This window comes from Cydia strobilella, chromosome 15 (genome assembly GCF_947568885.1).
Source record: "Cydia strobilella chromosome 15, ilCydStro3.1, whole genome shotgun sequence".
Taxonomy (NCBI): Eukaryota; Metazoa; Arthropoda; class Insecta; order Lepidoptera; family Tortricidae; genus Cydia; species Cydia strobilella.
Genome location: NC_086055.1, coordinates 11,177,759 through 11,199,841, shown reverse-complemented (window position 1 = coordinate 11,199,841; position 22,083 = coordinate 11,177,759). Strand labels below are relative to the sequence as shown.

General features: G+C 37.2%; 1 protein-coding gene and 1 pseudogene across 8 annotated transcripts in view; one reads left to right on the top strand and one right to left on the bottom strand.

Moving 5' to 3' along the window:
* Positions 1-22,083, top strand: part of LOC134747566 (protein sprint) — a 323,735-nt gene that overhangs the window by 243,207 nt on the left and 58,445 nt on the right. The window lies entirely within an intron of this gene.
* Positions 1,259-20,410, bottom strand: LOC134747908 (solute carrier family 22 member 1-like; annotated as a pseudogene).

Here is a 22,083-nt window from a genome sequence, read left to right as displayed (position 1 = left end):
AAAGTAATTTTTTCAACAAGTTAGGCAATTATTAAGTAACCACATTTTTTTCGAACTTTCGTCTTTGTTGTAAATTAAAAAAAAAAAAAAAAATTGGCGTAAAAAGTATTTCGCCTCGTGGAGCCCCTTTCATGAGATCACGTCACAAAAGTTTCAATAAAATTAATACTTTGTTTAAAATAAATTTTTGAATAATAGTGAAAATTGTAAAATATAAAGCAATATAATAATACGTACTTAGAACTGATACTTTTCTAAATAAAGAATGAATAAACTAAATTGTGTAATTAATTTTTAGTGCAAATCACCACAATTTGCTTCTAAAGAGCAAATCTGTGACCAAAAATTATATATAGTTTTAATTTTTCGTTCGTATATTCAGATTTGTGTATGAAAATGTGAAACTATTATTTCTAAAATAAATTATTCGTCCCTAATTTACACAAAATTTATACCAAATTTGATCTCATATCAAGAGATAGGTAGAAATAGAGGCAAACTGGACCGCAGAAGCCGACTTATCCCCTCCCTTTTTGGGGGGTAGCCAGGACTTAATCTCGTAGCTAGTGCGTCAGCTCAGCTTTGTATGAACCAAGGAATAATAAATAGTGTTAAACGATATCCCCTGAGGCCAAAGTGCATACTCACTTTACTTACTTCGCCTACTAAGAGGCAAATCGCGACTTTGTTATGGTTTATCGATAACTTATCACATCACTAGATTATCGACTTTCAATGTCGACTATTGCCCATCACTTTTCTGTCCGTGTACGTATTTAGAAACTTGACCCCGCCCCTAAAATTAGTGCGATAAGGACAACTGCAGCTTAGGCGAAAAATCCTGCGTAAAAATCTCAAAAATCGAGGTTTCGTACTCGACTGTTTCCTCCTCCAAAACTTAAGCAATCGTAACCAAATTTGGAAATCTAAATGATTATGAAATTGTCTGTGTCGGACTGTTTTGATTTTTTGGCTAATTGATACCAGTTTTGAATACCACGCCTCTCATTGCGGCATAGTCAGTGAGGCCATTTTTGGCCATGTTTGAAGGGCTCTAGCGCCTTAAAAAACAAAAATATCAAAAAAAGCAAAACACACCGACACAGATATTGACAATATTAATCTGTGTTGAAAAAATCATTCCTCTAGCTTCAAAAACCAGGGAGGAAACAGTCGAGTACGTTTGTATGGAGAAATGACCACTCCTGTTGGCTCTTAATGGCTGTAGGTATTTGTTTGACATGAATACTACAAAAATTAAACGTGAACAAATATATATTAAGACCGACTTTCTGTCAAGATTTTAGCCTCTATTTTCTCGGCCTGGTAGACCGTGTCCGGCAGACTTTGGTTCGCTGTGTCCGGCAAGAGCAGCGTCGCGAGTCCCGCAATCAGGGACACCACCCCGAACAAAAGTGTTGGCAGACCTGACCAGTACGCCATCTATAATTACAATAAAAACAATGTTTTAGATAATAGCACTCGGTACAGATATACTTATTATGCTATGTAATCAACGCTATTAAATAACAACGTAAAAAAATATTATATTCAACAGTTCAGCAATAAGGTGCTTTTTGCGAAAGCGGGGCAATTTTAAAAATAGTTTATATCTACTAAACCAGAAGCACTTCATACCTTTGCAATGTTTACGCAACTGCAACGCTTACCAAGGCATTTTGCTTATGGTCCGCGAGCCAGGCGAAAATTTCGTCAATCATCGCCTTCCTCGCGAAAACTCGTATAGTGGTTAACGGCTATTTAAGATGCACCCTAGTGGAAGTCAGCTGCCGCTCCGTTGGTGGGTTGAGGAATGGCAGCCACCGAAACACGTAAAAAAAAAAAATGTTTTTAGTCATCGCCTTCCTCTTGATACTTTGTCAGATGGTAGTTTAGGTGCTATTGATAGTAAAACCAATCGTCAGCCGGTTGTATCGCGGTGGAAACATCGTCAGCTGGTCACATGAACTTGTAAAAAAAAAAAATGTTTTTAGTCATCGCCTTCCTCTTGATACTTTGTCAGATGGTAGTTTAGGTGCTATTGATAGTAAAACCAATCGTCAGCCGGTTGTATCGCGGTGGAAACACCGTCAGCTAGTCACATGAACTTGTAAAAAAAAAAATGTTTTCAGTCATCGCCTTCCTCTTGATACTTTGTCAGATGGTAGTTTAGGTGCTATTGATAGTAAAACCAATCGTCAGCCGGTTGTATCGCGGTGGAAACACCGTCAGCTGGTCACATGAACTTGTAAAAAAAAAAAATGTTTTCAGTCATCGCCTTCCTCTTGATACTTTGTCAGATGGTAGTTTTGGTGCTATTGTTAGTAAAAACAATCGTCAGCCGGTTGTATCGCGGTGGAAACACCGTCAGCTGGTCACATGAACTTTTAAAAAAAAAGTTTCAGTCATCGCCTCCCGTTTGATACTTTGTCAGATGATAGTTTAGGATCTGTTGTGAATAAAAATAATCGTCAGCCGGCAGTATCGCGGTGGAAACACCGTCAGCTGGTCACATGAACTTGTAAAAAAAAAAAATGTTTTTAGTCATCGCCTTCCTCTTGATACTTTGACAGATGGTAGTTTAGGTGCTATTGATAGTAAAACCAATCGTCAGCCGGTTGTATCGCGGTGGAAACACCGTCAGCTGGTCACATGAACTTGTAAAAAAAAAAATGTTTTCAGTCATCGCCTTCCTCTTGTTACTTTGTCAGATGGTAGTTTTGGTGCTATTGTTAGTAAAAACAATCGTCAGCCGGTTGTATCGCGGTGGAAACATCGTCAGCTGGTCACATGAACTTGTAAAAAAAAAAACTGTTTTCAGTCATCGCCTTCCTCTTGATACTTTGTCAGATGGTAGTTTTGGTGCTATTGTTAGTAAAAACAATCGTCAGCCGGTTGTATCGCGGTGGAAACATCGTCAGCTGGTCACATGAACTTGTAAAAAAAAAACTGTTTTCAGTCATCGCCTTCCTCTTGATACTTTGTCAGATGGTAGTTTAGGTGCTATTGTTAGTAAAAACAATCGTCAGCCGGTTGTATCGCGGTGGAAACACCGTCAGCTGGTCACATGAACATATAAAAAAAATTGTTTTCAGTCATGGCCTCCCGTCCCGTTGTTTGATACTTTGTCAGATGCTGCTGTGTTGCTGCTGCACAAAAAACTGTTTTAGGTGCAGAGCAGGCATGAGTTTCAATAAAATTTTAGTTAATTTACTTTCATATATTTAGTGATAGCATATCAGTAGTGTGTTAGTGCCGGTTCTAGACCAAAACTTTTCCGCTAGGGGACGACACTAAATCTAATAAAAAATACTGCAAAAATGGAAAATATATCCACCTGGTGCATCAAAACATTCAAAGTATTTAAGATGCACCCTAGTGGAAGTCAGCTGCCGCTCCGTTGGTGGGTTGAGGACTCCCGGTTGATACTTTGTCAGGTGGTAGTTTAGGTGTTTAGGTGGTCAGTGAACTTGTAAACTTGTGAACTTGTTGGTTGATGTTAAAATAAATGTATTTTCTTTGTTTCTTTCTTTCTTTCTTTAAAAAAAAATTGTTTTCAGTCATTGCCTCCCGTTTGATACTTTGTCAGATGATAGTTTAGGTGCTGTTGTGAATAAAAATAATCGTTAGCTGGCTGTATCGCGGTGGAAACACCGTCAGCTGGTCACATGAATTTGTAAAATGCTAATTTACTCATTGTTATCCTTATACATAGTAATTTATTAATCTCATGAAAAAGATCGTTAACTATTTATAAGCATTTGGGTATACATATTTTCATTCCTTTTGCTTGTATACATATTTTCATTCCTTTCATTCCTCTAGCCACAAAGACGATAAAGAAATTAAAAGTAAAAAACGTTGAAACTTCATTCCCCTCCAATTCATTTCTATCCATTCCTTCCAATATTTTCGGAGAAAGAAATGAATCAAAGGACCACGGTGGGTACGTATTTTACCGGTCAACTAATTAATCTAATTCTGGTTGTTTAAATAAATTTAAATGAGTACTAAAATAAATAGATTAGCAACTAAAACGGAGCTAAGTTATACATATAAATATGAGTAGTGTTTTAATGCTGTTACAGCTTTTGTTTGTTTTCAGAAAGGTAACAAGTATTTATTTGGCAACTGAATTATTATAGGTACTCGTATTGGAGACCATTTATGAAGCACATTTTAAAAATAAATCGTCTATCTATTAATTCAAAAATGAAGTTGTTTTAAGTCATGGGTAAATGTTGTTGTTGTTGTTGTTGTTTGTTGTTGTTGTCCTATGGTACCCCATCGGTACAAAGGGCCTTCGTGAGACGTCGCCATCCGCTCCTGTCCTGCGCCTCGCGCTTCGCGTCCCTCCAACTCAGTCCTGCTGCCCGCAGCTCAGCGTCGATTGTGCGCTGCCACGTGCAGGGGTCGGAAACCGGTATTTGCTCCATACAAAAATACCGGTATTATTACGTTCTTTTTCGTTCTTTTGTTTATAATTTCATTTTTAATGGGACATTTTAATAATGCAAAATTGTTTCCTAAATACATGATTAAGTCCTACGTAATGAGCATAAAACAATTCAAAATATTGGGCTATTTCGGGGTTTAAAAAAAATACCGGTTCCGAGCCCTGGCCACGTGTGCGCCGGCCGGCCCTGTCGCTTGCTCCCGTGCGGCTTCCACTTGTAAGCAATCCTGGCCGTGTTGTCATCTGGTCTTCGGAGGGTGTGCCCTATCCACTTCCACTTCCGTTTCGCGATTTCTTGTTTGACCGGGACTTGGTGGCATCGATTCCATAGATCCTTGTTGCTGGAAATGGGAATCCTTGTCGAAGGAATGGATCTTAAGCACTTGGTAAATGAGAAAATTAAAAAATAAAGTTTTTCAAACTATATCGTGTTATATATCAAATGAAAGAACTCATTGTGAGAATCTCAAATATTTTTTGAAGTGAAACTTCTTATGGCACTTCCAACTGACAGCGTTAAACGTTTAACGCTACCATACATAATAATTTAATTTATACCATACATAATATACATACATATACCAGGCGAACATAACTATGAACATACAAATACAAGAGTGTGACCAGTAAGTTGAATAGGGTAATTTCCCGAAAGTAGGGTAATTGATGCTCTTCTTAATAAATCAAGAATAAATCGCTACCATAGATAATTTAATTTTATACTCTATTATTAACTCACTAAAGTTAACTTTCGCTCGACCAGCACGGTGTCTTATCTCCCTCTCTCTCTGTGTATACTTGTTTGATACATACATGTACCAGGCTAACATAACTATAAAGGAGGTTTAAGAATTATATAACTGGAGAGGTGACAGATAAAAATGCCAATAGATAATTTATACCAACGAGTAAAGTAAGTATAATAGGTAAAGAGAGCACTCTTGAAGCATTTTATGGAAACTGATTTGAAAGCGCCATCTTTGATTTTATTCTGAAACTAAGTATATATGTGTGCGTGCACAACTACATATGCATACATACGTGTACTTTCGTCCCACATAATATTAGGTCTACTTGGCCAGTTTACAAGTACCATTTTTTGTTTGTAACAACAAACTCTTATTGATTGCAAGATATCAAACAAAAAAAATTACTTGTAAACCGCCCAAGTAGTCCTAATATTATGTAAAAAAGATTTAAAAGAGTTGAATGAATATAACAAAACCATAATAGTAAAGGAAGTATTTTTATTGCTTTCAATTTGGTATACAAAGATAGTACCTAATAAGAGCAGGTGTACCAGGTTGTCCCATAATGACCTGGACTGACCCATTTCTGCGCGACATGTCATGACATGTTATGCACTATTGGATAGCACATCTAATCAGTAGTTTTTAAACGGAAGAGCATCGACTTGTTCGCTTTATTTTCAGCTTTAGAGAAAGTTAAGTCAAGGTTGTCGCAAGATTTTTAACAATGTCCAAAATTGAGTACCGAAGTGTCATAAAATTCCTGTTTAAAGAAGGATTATCTCCCGCTCAAATCAAAGATCGTTTAGATGGCGTATTCGGCGAGTCTTCTCCTTCTTATAGCACCGTAAAAAACTGGGTAAACGAGTTTCGATTTGGTCGGGAAGCTGTCGAAGATCTGGGACATGATGGAAGACCAGTGGAGGTCCTCACTTCTGAAAATATCAACAGCGTCCAAGAGGAAGTTTTAAGTGATCGCAGCCTAAAGATCAGAGAAATAGCAGCAAGACTAGGGCTTTCTAAGAGCACCGTCCACCGCATAATTCACGATCATCTTCACATGAGTAAGGTCAGTGCAAGGTGGGTACCTAAACTTCTATCAGCTGTTCAGAAAGAAGAACGCGTGAAATATGCCTCTAAATTTTTGGAGCTCTGTGGCGAAAACCCTAAAAGCATAATTAAACGGCTGGTAACTGGAGACGAAACAATGGTGCTTTATTATGATCCCGAGAGCAAACGCGAGTCGATGGAGTGGCGTTTTAAAAACGAAAAGCCCCCTATTAAAGCGAAGGTGCACCAGTCCACCAAAAAGCTGATGTGCACAATCTTTTGGGATGGCCATGGTATCCTGATTGTCGATTTTAAAGAACGTAATACCGTTATAAATGGCTCTTACTGTGCTTCTTTGATCCATAAATTGCGGGCTTCAATAAAAGAAAAGAGACGAGGAAAACTAGCCAAAGGGGTACTGCTGCTACACGACAATGCTCCCGTGCATACCGCCTTCGTGGCCAAGGCTGCAGTTCGCGAGTGCGGGTTCAATGAGGTCGACCACCCCCCGTATAGTCCGGACATGGCTCCCAGTGACTACTTTTTATTCCCAAACCTGAAGCGAGACTTGCGAGGAAAATAATTTTTTAATGACGAAGAACAGGCGGCCGTTTTAGGTCATTTTGAAGACAAAACTTCAAGGTACTTTTATAAAGGAATACAGATGCATATTCAAAGATGTCAAAAGTGCGTTGACATTAAAGGCGGCTATATTGAAAAGTAATAATAGTTTTATTTCGCTAGCATAATAATATTTGGTTCCGGCTAGGTCATTATGGGACCTACCACGTATATGTACTTGTACCAAGTAAGTTGAATCCACCGCTTGTAGCTTCCAAATAATCCATTTTCTTGGAATAATAATTGTCACATTAGGGGAATTTCGGGTACTTATATCGCCACGCCACGCTCTGTAGCTCCGTACACAGTTTGCTGTCGTGATTCGGGTTATACTATTGGGTTTCTAATTACCCTATTTGAATTTTGCTCGACGTGTTTTATGCTGCTTGCTTGTTTGCTCCGATTTTAGTCTGTTCTGCTATTCACTTTAAAGATATTAGTACAATAATAATTTCATATCAATAATATCTCTGTTTACGATATATTTTTTTCTGATAGTATATATAAATAACGGTTGCTAGGTAACAACATTATGAATAAAGAAAGGTCTTGATCTTGATGTACGAGGTATATGCAAACTTTTTAATGTTGTATTCATGCCTTTAAATTGTATCAATTTTATAGTGACATCTGGTGACGTAGTTTGCATAATCGGAAGTCTCCTTTACGCAAAAGGGATGGAGATAGAAAATTCGAAATTTACGATCTTCGCGGTAGCCGGCCTGTTTCGACATTCGACCTTGTGTAACTTATGTCTTCCTGGTATCCGGGACCGGGACGCTTATATTCACGTGCCAAACAGTCACCGGCTACGGCGGCTACCACACTAAAGATGAAGCTTCATAGTGATTCTGATACCAGGAAGGCCAGAAAGACATGTTACAAAGGGTCAAAATGTGTCATTTTCATTTAATTATGGAAATTGTGGTTTTAGCAGTTTTATAGTGGTTTTGATACCAGGAGTATATAAGTTATTCCTTATTCACATTCAGCGGACTCGAACGCAATACAGGTAAGGTAAGTCTGAAGGAGGTTTAGAAAGTTAAATTAAATAAAGCTAATAAAAAAGCTACTAAAGTTTGTCTTAAAAAAACAATATGAGTTCACTTAAAATCAATTTATACCCCTTCCTTTTTTCATTTCCACATTACGAAGTTTCACTTCGTCCGCGCAGAGGGACTCCACGCACTGTTTTTTATATTTTATAATTTTAGGATAAACAATTTAGAAGTTATTCAAGAAAATAGGCAAAAAATGACCATTCCCCCTCTTTATCTCCGAAACTACTGGGTCAAAAATTTTGAAAAAAAAACACAAAATAGATCTTTACCTATAGATTAAGATTACAGGAAAACCTATTAGAAATTGCAGTCAAGCGTGAGTCGGACTTAATTACTTAGTTTTTGATCCGACCCCTACGGGTTTTTTTAAAGACATTTCACTCATGTTTCACATAAAAAATACATTGTTTAAATTGTGTAATGTACGGTACGGAACCCTTGGAACGCGAGTCCGACTCGCACTTGGCCGGTTTTTTATACTTTATAAACGTGTGTTTATTGTCTATGTACAGTCGAAGGAAAAACTATCGATCCAGACAAATGGCTCAAAAATATGTGAACACGACTTTATTGTCTAAGGTGTAAGAGCGTACAAAAATAAGTCGCGGTTTTTATCGATTATTGATAAGTTTAGAGACGTTACTCCTACATTTGACAACTGGCTATCGGTTCTTTAATCTTTTATTTCCATTTTTGTCTACCGGATTTGGAAAGAAATAAATACTTATTTTTTATGATATTTAAACATTATCTAAAAAAAACACTTTTTTCGTAAGTCGATTACTGTGAAAGATCTTACATATACGAAATCTACATATTTGAGTTCGTCTTTGACGTGTCTAAAAACCGACGTTTTACCTATTCCTCGCAATTTCGTCATCCTATTTGAATCTTCATCGAAAACCGCTTGAAAATATTTTTACAAATTACACCATACTTTTTGATCTCGCTCGTGCTCGCCCTCTTCTTCTACCAAGTTCAGGAAATGGTGTCATATTAATTTGCCTAGCTGAATTCAAATTCAATGTTCTTAAATTTACTTTTGTGGTATACCGTACTAATTTAAAAAAGTCCCCTTTCATTTTTTTTTTCATTTAAAGATTTAATAGGATTTTTAATCATATTATTTATTTTAATTATATTATCTATAATTAATCCATATTTTTAGGTGGTTCCCCGGAGAGCACGTAGCACCGGGCAAGCTACGTCTAAACTTTAAATATTTAACGCTCATAATTTCTTTCGTGTATCTCTATTACTTAAAAGAGGCATCGGCACAGATGTGAATAGTTTACTTATAAGTTACGAAATAAATATTTTTCATTTGTTCATTTTCATATATATAAAGATGTCAAACTCAACAGATTTGTCCCCCACCCTCTAGCGGGTTAGGAGATATCAATCGTGCACGCTAAGGTATCAAAGGATTGATTCACCCCGCGCCGCATCGCTTCGCTTCGCGTTCGCGTGTCGTTCACCTACGTAGTACGCTGGTTTCTCTGCATCGTTTCGTAGTACCGGACGAGCATGTTCATTTGAATTTTTAGTTATTCTGCGGCCCAGGGCGTTTATGGTATTTTGCAACATTTAAGGTTAGTAAATTAGCCGTGAGCCATTCGGAAATGATTCGCAGGGAATTTTCAGCTGAATAAACAACTAGTTCTGGAAAATATAAATAAAATCAAAACATTCATACGTAAGGAGTTACTTACTGAAAAACAATATTAAGAAGAGATCTGTGGTGACTGCTCAGTAGAACTTTAATAGAAAAATATCATGGCAAAACATGTCTACTTCGTGGTAAAGATTGACAACTAACTGAACTAACGGATTAGCGTCTTTAACATTTCATACAAGTTATATGGGTCGAAATGGAAGTTTAATTTACGATTACTCCTAAGATATTAATTTAAATTGTATGGTGTAAGGGACCTTTGTAATCTGTATGAAATGCTTAATATAACTGACGTATTTAATTTGGTAATTATTATTAATACTGTATCCGTGTAAATAGCTTTGCAAATACCACATACTATGAAATCTTTTTGTAGTAAAGATAAGAATGGGTATAGTAAGTTATCCTTAAAAGATAGACATACACCATCGCGGACTTTTTTGTAGAGCAATGAAAGAGAGATCTTTCCACCATACATTGTTTTGTTATATCTCAAACGGGTTGGGCAGCGTTTTCGATTAAATGTGTTAGCCAGCGTGACTTTTTTCTGACTTGATTACCAAATATCGTCATATTACAACCAATTTACACAAAACCTTAACAAATTATACGACTTAACCTTCCTCAAGAATCACTCTATTCATAGGTGAGAACCGCATAAAAATCCGTTCAGTAGTTTTCACTGAAATTATTACGATATAATTACTGCTCGCTTAATACTTTGATAAAATACAAGCCTATAGTTGCAACCGCTGTGTGGCGCTGTCTTCGTGCACGGTCCCAATAACCATTAATCGATAAATTGTCCTTGAAATGATTAATGTGCTTATTTTATAACGTTTTCAAGGCAAAATCATATTTTTCTGCCTTAATTTTGATTTGAATTCTTTTTGCATACCTACCTACATCAAGCCTTTTAAGGCCATCCCGCCGATTCGTCGCCGCCGCCGACTAATTTTGACCGGCGGCGCTCATATCTAATCAGTAGGCCGAGCACATGATTGACGCGACAGTATCTCGCCGCGAAATAGACTACCCGTCTTTTACTAATTGTATGAATTAAAGAGGGACGAGTAGTCTATGTCGCGGCGAGATACTCTCGCGCCAATCATGTGCTAGCCCGGCTGATCACGTCTATTTTTGCATTAGCATATTATTACACTGTCATCGGACATAAAGAAGTAATTTAAATTTCAACTGAATCAGATCACGGTTGTTCCTATAGGTAGGTATTTTAGTTTTTCGTAAATAACTCGTAACATCATATAGCAAATTTATATACAATTTTCCATAAAAAGTTTCTGAACACTCACTTGGATCAAATATCTGGACCCAAAGAGGGAACAGTGGCTTGGTAGAAAATAGGTGGCTGACCGAGCCAATTTTGATTCACAACAGCACCTAAGCTATAATCTGACAAAGTATCAAACGGGAGGCGATAACTGAAATTTTTTTTTTTTTGACAAGTTCATGTGACCAGCTGACGGTGTTTCCACCGCGATACAACCGGCTGACGATTGTTTTTATTCACAACAGCACCTAAACTATCATCTGACAAAGTATCGAACGGGAGGCGATGACTGAAAACAATTTTTTTTTTACAAGTTCATGTGACCAGCTGACGGTGTTTCCACCGCGATACAACCGGCTGACGATTATTTTTAATCACAACAGAAGCTAAACTATCATCAGTAGGGTGCATCTTAAATAGGCGTTAACCACTATACGAGTTTTCGCGAGGAAGGTGATTGATCACGGAAACTGTTCGTGGCTCGCGGTCTATAATGAATTAATGCCTCAACTTAATAGTTAATAACCACCAGGTGGGGTTCGTTCACCAGACTTAGTTAATTCGGTCGTTAATTATATTAAATAGTCAGTTTAAATTTAAGGAACGTAAGGACATTGTATCCATGTCTGTTGAACGGACTATAGAACTAAGTGCAGTAGAATGGGAGCAATTTTAAGATAAAGCGGATGATACCTGTATTATTGTACAAGCGGATAATTTCAACAATTTAAAGTACAAACTCTGTCACGTGACAAGTTTAATCGAAAAATGGTTCTCTGCAAATGGCATGTTAATTAATCTTGACAAGACAAATATTGTTCATTTTCGACTATAAAATACAAATACAAATAAACTGAATATTGTAGTAAATGACACCTAAATCCCACAAGTAGACACTGTGAAATACCTAGGATACCAAATCGACTCAGGACTAACGTGGGCCCCGCACATACAATCCACCTGCGACAGACTTGCCTCAGCCTGTTTTGCGCTGTCCCGAATAGCACCCAGTTTATCTATTGAGAACTTAAAGACCGCCTACTATGGATATTTCCGCGCAATACTTTCTCAAGGTGTCGATCTTTGGGGTACAGCTGCTGATCGAGATAGACTGCTTAGAATGCAGAAACGCGCCCTTCGTATTATTGATGGCAAACCCGTTGACTATCCTGCACAATCTCTGTTTAAAAAACACAAGATATTAACGCTACCGTGTATATATATACTGACCGCATGTACGTATGTCAGAACAAATATGCACTTGTATAAATCCAGTGGATCTACCCGCAGTGGCCCAGCCCGCAAGTTGCCTATTCTTCTCGCCCCTAAATGCAGGCTCGCGAAGTCACGAAAGTCACTAAATATTATGGGACCAAAGCTTTATAACTCAGTACCGACCGATATAAAAGAATCGAAAAGTGACACAATATTTAACAAAAAGCTAAAATCGTTACTTGTAGAAAAGGCTTACTACTCGATCGACGAATTCATGATGTCTATGCGAAATGATCATTGATTCCATATCGTAACTTCCTCTAAACATTTATATTAACCTATTATTGTGTATAATAATTTTATCTTTATTTTATTCTTAAGAATTTGTGACTTGTAAAATGTACTTTATTTTACCATTAAAGATCTGTATATCTGTAAAGATGTAACACTTTAAACTCTCACGTTTTGTACACATAATTAATGTCATTACCGGGTCTAACGCGATTAAATTTCATTATTTTCCCTTTTATTTCGACGTTTCAACTAGGTTTACAGTTAAAGATAAAGATGTGTTTATTTGTACAAATGTAGTGATGAACATAGGTGGACGGTAATTTTGGATGCGTACATTTCACTTAAAGAAGCATGCAAATTTTTCTTACTAGCTACGTACTATAACTAAGTTATACAATAATAACATCATCGGGATACAGATCATACATGATTTCATTTCTACCTACGGTTTTACAATATTACTATTACATAAAATTATTTATTCAATTACAGATGTGAAATATTCATTAATTTTATAATAGCATTTATATAAGTAATTTCTTACTAGAAGGTGATATTTTAAGTAGGACAGATTCCATTATGCTTTCAAATATTTCAAAATTGCTCCAATTCTACTGCATCGTTCAACAGGCATGGATACAATGTCCTTACGTTCCTTAAATTTTAAATGACTATTTAATATCAGTTTAATGTCAGCGATGCGCACAGGGCCGCAAGAGAGAAATTTCACGAGTGGACACTCTGTGGTAGACCGGAAGTGGGCAGGTTATTTAATGAGATGTGTGAAACGCGAAGAATATTCAAATCTCGCTTAAAATGGTGCCAGAACCATCAAACCCAAATAAAAATGAATATTCTAGCTTCACAGCACTCCAAAAAGGACTTCCGGTCATTTTGGAAAGCCACAAACAACATGAAGTTTCGACCTTCGTGCCCTGTGAGTGTTAATGGCAAAACTGACACCAAAGACATAGCTAACACTTTTAAAGATCATTTCGTTGTCAAATCACCTCTTGTGCGGTCGCAGGATGAGATGAACGGTGCTGAGGTCAACGTGAAACCTGGACCGGGATACTCTGCTAAGGATGTAGCAGAGGCTATTAAATCTATCACCCGAGGCAAATCCCCAGGACACGATGGCCTCAGCATCGAACACCTTCAAAATGCGGGTCCCCATATCTCGAGAGTGTTAGCTTTGTTTTATACGCTGTGTGTAAGGCACTGTTATCTGCCCGAGGATATGATGAAAACTGTAGTTATTCCTGTACCCAAAAATAAAACTGGAGATTTGTCCGACACCAATAACTACAGGCCTATATCCCTTGCGACTATTATTGCTAAGGTATTTGATAGTGTGCTTAATGTACAATTAAATAAGTACGTGAGCCTTAACCCCAACCAGTTTGGTTTTCGACCAGGGTTATCAACGGAAAGTGCAATACTGTGCCTTAAGCACACTGTCAATTACTATTTAAACAGAAAGACGCCAGTTTATGCGTGCTTCTTAGACCTGTCTAAGGCTTTTGACCTGGTTTCCTACAATATCCTATGGAAAAAACTAGAAGCCATTAAATTACCTAATGAGACCATACAAATCCTGAGGTACTGGTATGGAAATCAGGTCAATAGCGTTAGATGGTCGAGTACCTTATCGGACCCGTATCGGTTGGAGTGTGGGGTGAGACAGGGGGGGTTTGACCTCGCCCACACTTTTTAACCTTTACGTAAATGAGCTTCTCGAGGCGCTCGGCAAAACTCATGTCGGCTGCCATATCGACACAGTTTGTCTGAATAATTTGAGTTATGCAGACGATATGGTTTTGTTGAGCGCGTCGGCTTGTGGTTTGCGAAAACTTTTATGTATTTGCGAGACCTACGCCATCCATCATGGGCTAAAATATAATGTGGGTAAAACGCAATACATGGTGTTTGAACCTACTGGGTATCGGATACCCAAGGTACCTCCCATCAACCTGAGTGGTACTCCACTGGAAAGGGTGAGGGCTTTTAAATATTTAGGCCATGTTGTCACCTCAGACCTAAAAGACAACATGGATATCGAGCGTGAACGGAGGGCCCTGTCGGTGAGGGCAAACATGATTGCGCGTAAGTTTGCGCGATGTACTAGGGAGGTGAAATTAACTCTCTTTAGAGCATATTGCACTTCCCTCTATACGTGCAGCTTATGGACATACTACACGCAGCGGGCCTATGGGACTCTCCGGGTCCAATATAACAACGCGTTCCGGGTCCTGGTGGGGCTGCCTCGCTTCTGCAGCGCGTCAGGGATGTTTGCTGAAGCACGCATAGATTGCTTTTATACGACTATGCGCAAACGATGCACATCCCTGGTGCGCCGGGTGCGGGCCAGCCCCAACCCCATCCTGCGGTTGATAGCCGAGAGGTTTGACTGCCCATATATGAGGCACTGTGAGGACATGCATGTTTCTAGAAGTACTTATTATGTATAAGCTACTTGGGTATGTACTTCTAGAAACATAAGTCAGTTCATTTCAATATTGTTTATTTTTTATTATTTATTGTAATGTTAATTTTGTGATAATAATTATTCTGTATATATAGTGATAGATGTAAGCATTAACATAGCTATAAGTACTTACTAACACAAGCTATATGAGTCTGTAAAGTTACTCGAAATAAAAATGATTTATTATTTAATATAATTAACGACCGAATTAACTAGGTCTGGTGAACGAACTTCCCACCTGGTGGTTATTAAGTTGAGGCATTAATTCATTATTAGTTCAGTAATACATAAAATATCAATATCAAAATCATTCAATAAAGTTCTATCTGTAAATATTTTCCTCTAATACATTGAATGTTTTAATGCACCAGGTGGATATACTTTCCATTTTTGCAGTATTTTTCATTAGATTAGTGTTGTCCCCTAGCAGAAAAGTTTTGGTCTAGAACCGGCACAAACACACTACTGATATGCTATCACTTTTTATAAGTTCATGTGACCAGCTGACGGTGTTTCCACCGCGATACAACCGGCTGACGATTGTTTTTACTAACAATAGCACCAAAACTACCATCTGACAAAGTATCAAGAGGAAGGCGATGACTGAAAACAGTTTTTTTTTTTTACAAGTTCATGTGACCAGCTGACGATGTTTCCACCGCGATACAACCGGCTGACGATTGTTTTTACTAACAATAGCACCAAAACTACCATCTGACAAAGTATCAAGAGGAAGGCGATGACTGAAAACATTTTTTTTTTTTACAAGTTCATGTGACCAGCTGACGGTGTTTCCACCGCGATACAACCGGCTGACGATTGGTTTTACTATCAATAGCACCTAAACTACCATCTGACAAAGTATCAAGAGGAAGGCGATGACTGAAAACATTTTTTTTTTTTTTACAAGTTCATGTGACCAGCTGACGGTGTTTCCACCGCGATACAACCGGCTGACGATTGGTTTTACTATCAATAGCACCTAAACTACCATCTGACAAAGTATCAAGAGGAAGGCGATGACTAAAAACATTTTTTTTTTTTACAAGTTCATGTGACCAGCTGACGATGTTTCCACCGCGATACAACCGGCTGACGATTGGTTTTACTATCAATAGCACCTAAACTACCATCTGACAAAGTATCAAGAGGAAGGCGATGACTAAAAAAATTTTTTTTTTTTACGTGTTTCGGTGGCTGCCATTCCTCAACCCACCAACGGAGCGGCAGCTGACTTCCACTAGGGTGCATCTTAAATAGCCGTTAACCACTATACGAGTTTTCGCGAGGAAGGCGATGATTGACGAAATTTTCGCCTGGCTCGCGGTCTATTATTATTGCTACAATAGATAATGCTTCTTGTTTAATAAGATATATGCATTTAAAAAAAAAACCGTTTTCGAAGTTACCACAATGCACCTTACATTTCTTTCGTATACTTTTACAATATTATGTATAGTATTTTTGTTTGGGAGTATTTACCAATAACGGCGTTTGTGGTGCTAGTATAGAGCCAATCCTTCCGACAGCCGAGCACAACGCATGCATGGAGTTTCTTGACTGAGTCGCAAAAAGTTCAGAGGTGAATAAGTAGATGATTGAAAAGTTCGCACACGATAAAAGTAAACCCACCATGTAGTTGCTTATCTGGAACCAGAGATCTGAAAAGGTAAATTATTTTTCATTCATTCATTTAGTTTCACTTTTTTTAAGGGCCGTTTCAGACACATCCCAATTTAAGATACGATTGTCTATTGGTTTTAGATTTTTTTCCGATCAAAATGTTAATGGTGCTAATCCAGTCCCTAATTGTCTTAACCGTCAAAAGAAATATACCTATAATAAACCTACATTTCATATGTTTGACTTTCCTCATAGTAAAAAAATTAGCGTGTTTAACTCGGGTAAAAGTAACCATCTCACCCTCGAACTATTGGCGCTCTCACTTCCTTCGAGCGCCAAAATATCTTGGCTGATATATGGTTCACTTTCCACCCTTGGTTAACAATTTACTATATATTTCGTGCTATTTGAAATACTGCTATTCAGAATTAATACATTATGAATTTAATGAATTCATTATAAGCTCACTTTTTGGTAAGAATGGTTTCCAGTACAAAGGATGGCGCAAGCCACGAAGCAGAATATTAAGGGGCCTTTTCTATGATACTTGGTAATTATGTATGCTGAAAACAGAATTCCCAGACTCTTCATTGTAGCCGAGAGTCCAAAATTTATATACTTGTTGCCTCCTAATAACGTAGAATTGACAATCAATCCAAAATTTACAAAAGTGGCTGAAGCCCACCATATGCCACAAACAAAAAATCGCTTTAGTAAAGATCTAGATTTAAACGTGTCTTTTATTACTGATGCGAAGCTCTGCCCTTTATTGACTTCATATGAGATGTTATTTAAATTTTCTTGTATTTCCATTTTATTTAGCTTTGCTGCTTTTTTTATTATTTTCACAGCTTCCTGCTTCTTTCCATTGGTTAGCAGCCACCTGGGGCTCTCGTCCAGCAAGTAAATGAGAATATGGCTAGTAGTCCTGGCGCGTATATAACCCTCAGCAACGTTCGCCAGTAGGGAATCAGCCATGAAACAAAGGACAATATAATTCCTCCTATACCAAGACCCGTCATGAATGTAGTCGAATATGTGACCCGTGACTTGGTTGCCACCATTTTTACAGCTGTAACAACATTATTATGATTTTGAAAACCATTAATTAGATTTTAATCACTCCAATCTATAAAACTGTTCTGCCTATAATTTTATAGCTCTTACGCAGCGTCTTACGTAGGCGAACAACACGCGAACGCGAAGCGAAGCGGCGCAGCACGGGTGAATCAATCCTTTGATACCTATAGCAGTGTCCTACTGTCCTACGTGGGCGATCTCGTTGCAGACGCGGCTCAGGGCGTACGCCGCATCGCGTCGCGTTCGCGAGTTGTTCGCCTACTTAAGACGCTGCCTTATATCTTATATGTAGTTTTAAAAGGCGTTTAATTTATATATTAAACCAAAAAGGATTTCCCACCTAGCATATATAAAGGAGACATAGGGGCACCGACTGCCGCTTCCATAAACTCTAGAGCTACGTATATCCAGTATGACGTGACAAAACTCTTCAAGCATCCCAACGTCCCACCTGCTACGCATGTTACTATAGGTATAGTCAGAGCTTTCCTACCGAACCTAAAACGTAAGATTGAGAAATTCTTTATCAATATAATTTTAAAATGTTCGAAGTACGTTAAAGAACTTAGTATTACCAAAGACATATGTAACTTCGTATAAGATGAATAGTCTAAAAAAAACGTGCCTCGGAAATCAAGAAAAAGTTATTCTCAAATAGATGGCGCCACACCTTTAGCCTATACTCGGCTTGATGGCGTTGACAATGAAAGAACATGGGTTAGTCATTTAAAAATAATAAGTAAATTATACATGGACATTACATTTTTGATATTTTTATACATTTTCATTTTTAGTTTTTAAGTTTGTCGATAGATGGCAGTAAAACTTACTGTGACTACAAAATGTACTATGACAATAACCCTGTATGCTATATATTCTCTTTGGTATTACTATCTACTTGCATATTGGTGTATGATTTATGAAAATTCGTGCTTAGATACTTCAATATAGTCAATAGATAATTACTTGTCAGACGACGGTCCAATAGTGAGAAGCCCAAACATGTATCCTATATTGTGCATGCTTCCGACTGAAGTCCTCTTCCAGTCTTGGCATGCCAACTGAAACTAGGTAAAGACAGAAATTATAATGTATTCCTGTAATGTTTATTTCATGCAAAAGATATGTTACTACTTACTTCAGCTACAAAACTGTCTGGATTATCATACACCCATTCCGGACACGCCTCAGGATTTTTGCACCATTCTACTGTTTGATTCGGTATATAACTAGTATTTAAGCTTTCACTTATGTTGGTTTGCTCCTTACACCTGAAAAAAGTAATGGTCTGGTTTTATGAAACTACGATGCAATTGAAACTTTTTTGGATTGTAGGCATATAACTGAAAATTTTCGGAATATTATCCGATTTGGAGTATTAAAATCGCGTTTTTAATCTTAACTTAATAAATATCCTCTTTTATTATCTTACAAAAGCTCGCCCAACGCCAATGTAATTCAGCTACTCAACACGGAATGGCGCTGTAATTAATTATTACTTATCATACGCGAGTCAAGGACTAAGGAAACCGGTATAAGTAAGCTCTCCGATTACGCATAGCAAAAGGATCTCACGGTCACGTTACACTGGGGTTTTCAAGATGTCTACACGCTTGCGAGTAGCCAACTGTTGGGAATTGTTTGACGGAATCGTGACGTCCGTGACGTTCGAAAACAAAAAGTCGTATGTGACTGTAAACTTCCTATTATAATATGATTATTTGCCATTCACCGTAGAATTAGACAGATAGAGAGGGTTTGACGTATGAAACGTTACCGTATTTAAGGTTAATAAGGTTCCCGCGCTTGCCCGGCATTTTTGCCACGACTCATGGGAGCCTAGGGTCCGCTTGGCAACTAATCCCTAGTTTTACGAAAGCGACTGCCATCTGACATTCCAACTCAGAGTAGGGTAAACTAGACTTTATTGGGATTAGTCCGGTTGTCTCATGATGTTTTCCTGAAAAGCGACTGGTAAATATCAAATGATATTTCGTACATAAGTTCCGAAAAACTCATTGGTACGAGCCGGGTTTGACCCGCGACCTCCGGATTGAAAGTCACACGCTCTTACCGCTAGGCCACCAGCGCCTTAAGGTTAATAAGGTTTACTGTCCTTAAAATTCTGTATGAAATTACAAGCAAATACCAGCCTTTGTGAATTAAGTATTGTAACCTTAGTCCAATAATGAAGCTTATTTTAAAGACTAAACTCTAAGTACAAAAAATAAAGTAGAGTTTTACTAATGCTGTAATTCTATAATGCGACATGCTAAAGACGGACCAAAAAATTTGAGCCGATAGAATAAAAATTTCACTTTAATAAACAAAAAATGTTCTTTTTGGAATAAATTCTCTTTTAATTCGTTTATGTAAAAATAAAATCTAAAATATATATAAAGTAATTATTATAAACTGATCGGTGATTGGCCCTAGTCACACCTGATGGAAAGTGAAGACAGGGCCTAAGATAGAGCTTCACCGGTTCAGTAACAACAGCCTATTCACTCTTGCCCATAAACCCATATGCAAAAAAGAACGTACAAATTGTTGTACTTATTTCGCTATATTAATAAATTGTCTATAGGTGCGATGCGATATAAGTAATATGTGAATAAACATACCTGTATCTCACTTTCTCAGCTACAATAACATGATTACAATACCATATGAATTCAAACATGAGTGCCACAGTCAGAGATATTAGTGCCACTCCATGATAACGATCGTACACTTTAAACTTGACCAAAACATCGTCTACATCCAATCTTCCTAACAGGGGGTTAGCCATTGCAAGTTTAATAAAATTATCAATTTATCACCATTACACGCCTGCTACTCGCAACTATTGCCGCTTGAAATGAGCCTTCGGTAAAGTTACAGTAGCAATAACAGCAATATATATTTGCTTTTAGTAGTAGTAGTAGTAGTAGTAAACTCTTTATTGTACAAATATACACATAAAAAATTACATGGTACAAATAATAAGATGTACAAAGGCGACCATATCCCTATGAGGGATCTCTTCCAGTTAACCTTTGAGTAGATGAGAGGAGAAAGTGAAAAGAGGGTGACAAATGTAGCAAAATGTACAACAAGGTACCAGAAAGATAAAGGATATAAATACATACAAAATTAATAGGATAAACATATAATATATTACACAAAAAGGAATGGGGAAAATACACTAAAAATTGGAAAGAAGTAGAAAAATATAAAGCAACATACAATACAAATATAGGCACATTAGTCAATCAGATAACCACAGCTTCTTTAACCTCTCCTTGAACGACGCAAGAGATAAGAGACACGATTCTTTCATTTAAGCGAGGTTTAGAGGTTTGCATGCAATTTTCATTACATTGCGGTATCTGATAAACATTTTGAATGCAGTTTACCTTAGTAGTCATCAATGTAACGTAAATTGCATGCAAGTTCTTGCTAGTGTAAACCTCGCTTTAAACATAATAGTTAATAACGTTAATATATTAGAATTTCTTACAACTGTGATGTATTCTCTAAACCATATTAATTTGTGTGTCTATTGTGATTATGATTAATAATTTTATTTATTATTTCGTTTTCACACCAACAAAAAGACAAGATTTAATATCAATCCTTATTCACGTAATATACACAAAATTAATTGATCGATGATTTCATGCTCACAAAGTAGGCGTGTTTCAAGTTTTTAACTAAAATGCCTGCATTAGCATATATATAGCATTTCAACAACATTAGTTATGTTGGTTGAGATTATGAGAATATAATATTGGCAATATTATATTTTCATAATCTTATAATATTTCTGGGTAATTTTGTCTCTGCACTAGGTTAGAGCTCCCTTAATATTTCAATCGGTGCCATTGTTTATTTAATAAACACTTAGAAAATTTATTTTGTGCCCAGTTAGTATTTTATTGGTTATATCACTATTTAATAATTATTGATACTCGACTCGTATAATAATGTATTACTTTTGTTATCAAAAGTGTATGATTTTGGTTAGTAAAAAATCAGTTTTAACGACTCCACTCTGGCCGGCCGGCTAAGGCACGCCAGAGGCAGAGAATCCTCGCCAAACGTCAGTGTTGGCAAACCGAACCAGTGTACAAACCATCCACGAACTATCTACAAAGTAACTAAAAAAATATTAATCATAATCATAGACACACAAATTAATATGGTTCAGAGAATACATCACAGTTGTAAGAAATTCTAATATATTAACGTTATTAACTATTATGTGTAAAGCGAGGTTTACACTAGCAAGAACTTGCATGCAATTTACGTTACATTGATGACTACTAAACTAAGGTAAACTGCTTTTCCAAGGATATCAGTGTACTTATTGAGCAACGTAGTGTGATCACGAACACCGTTTTAGTTATCTAGCCCAGTAGGGCATTGGGAAAACTTCATATTTTTATTTTAATTAAAAAATAATAACCTCAGTGTACTACTCATATACCGCATAAAA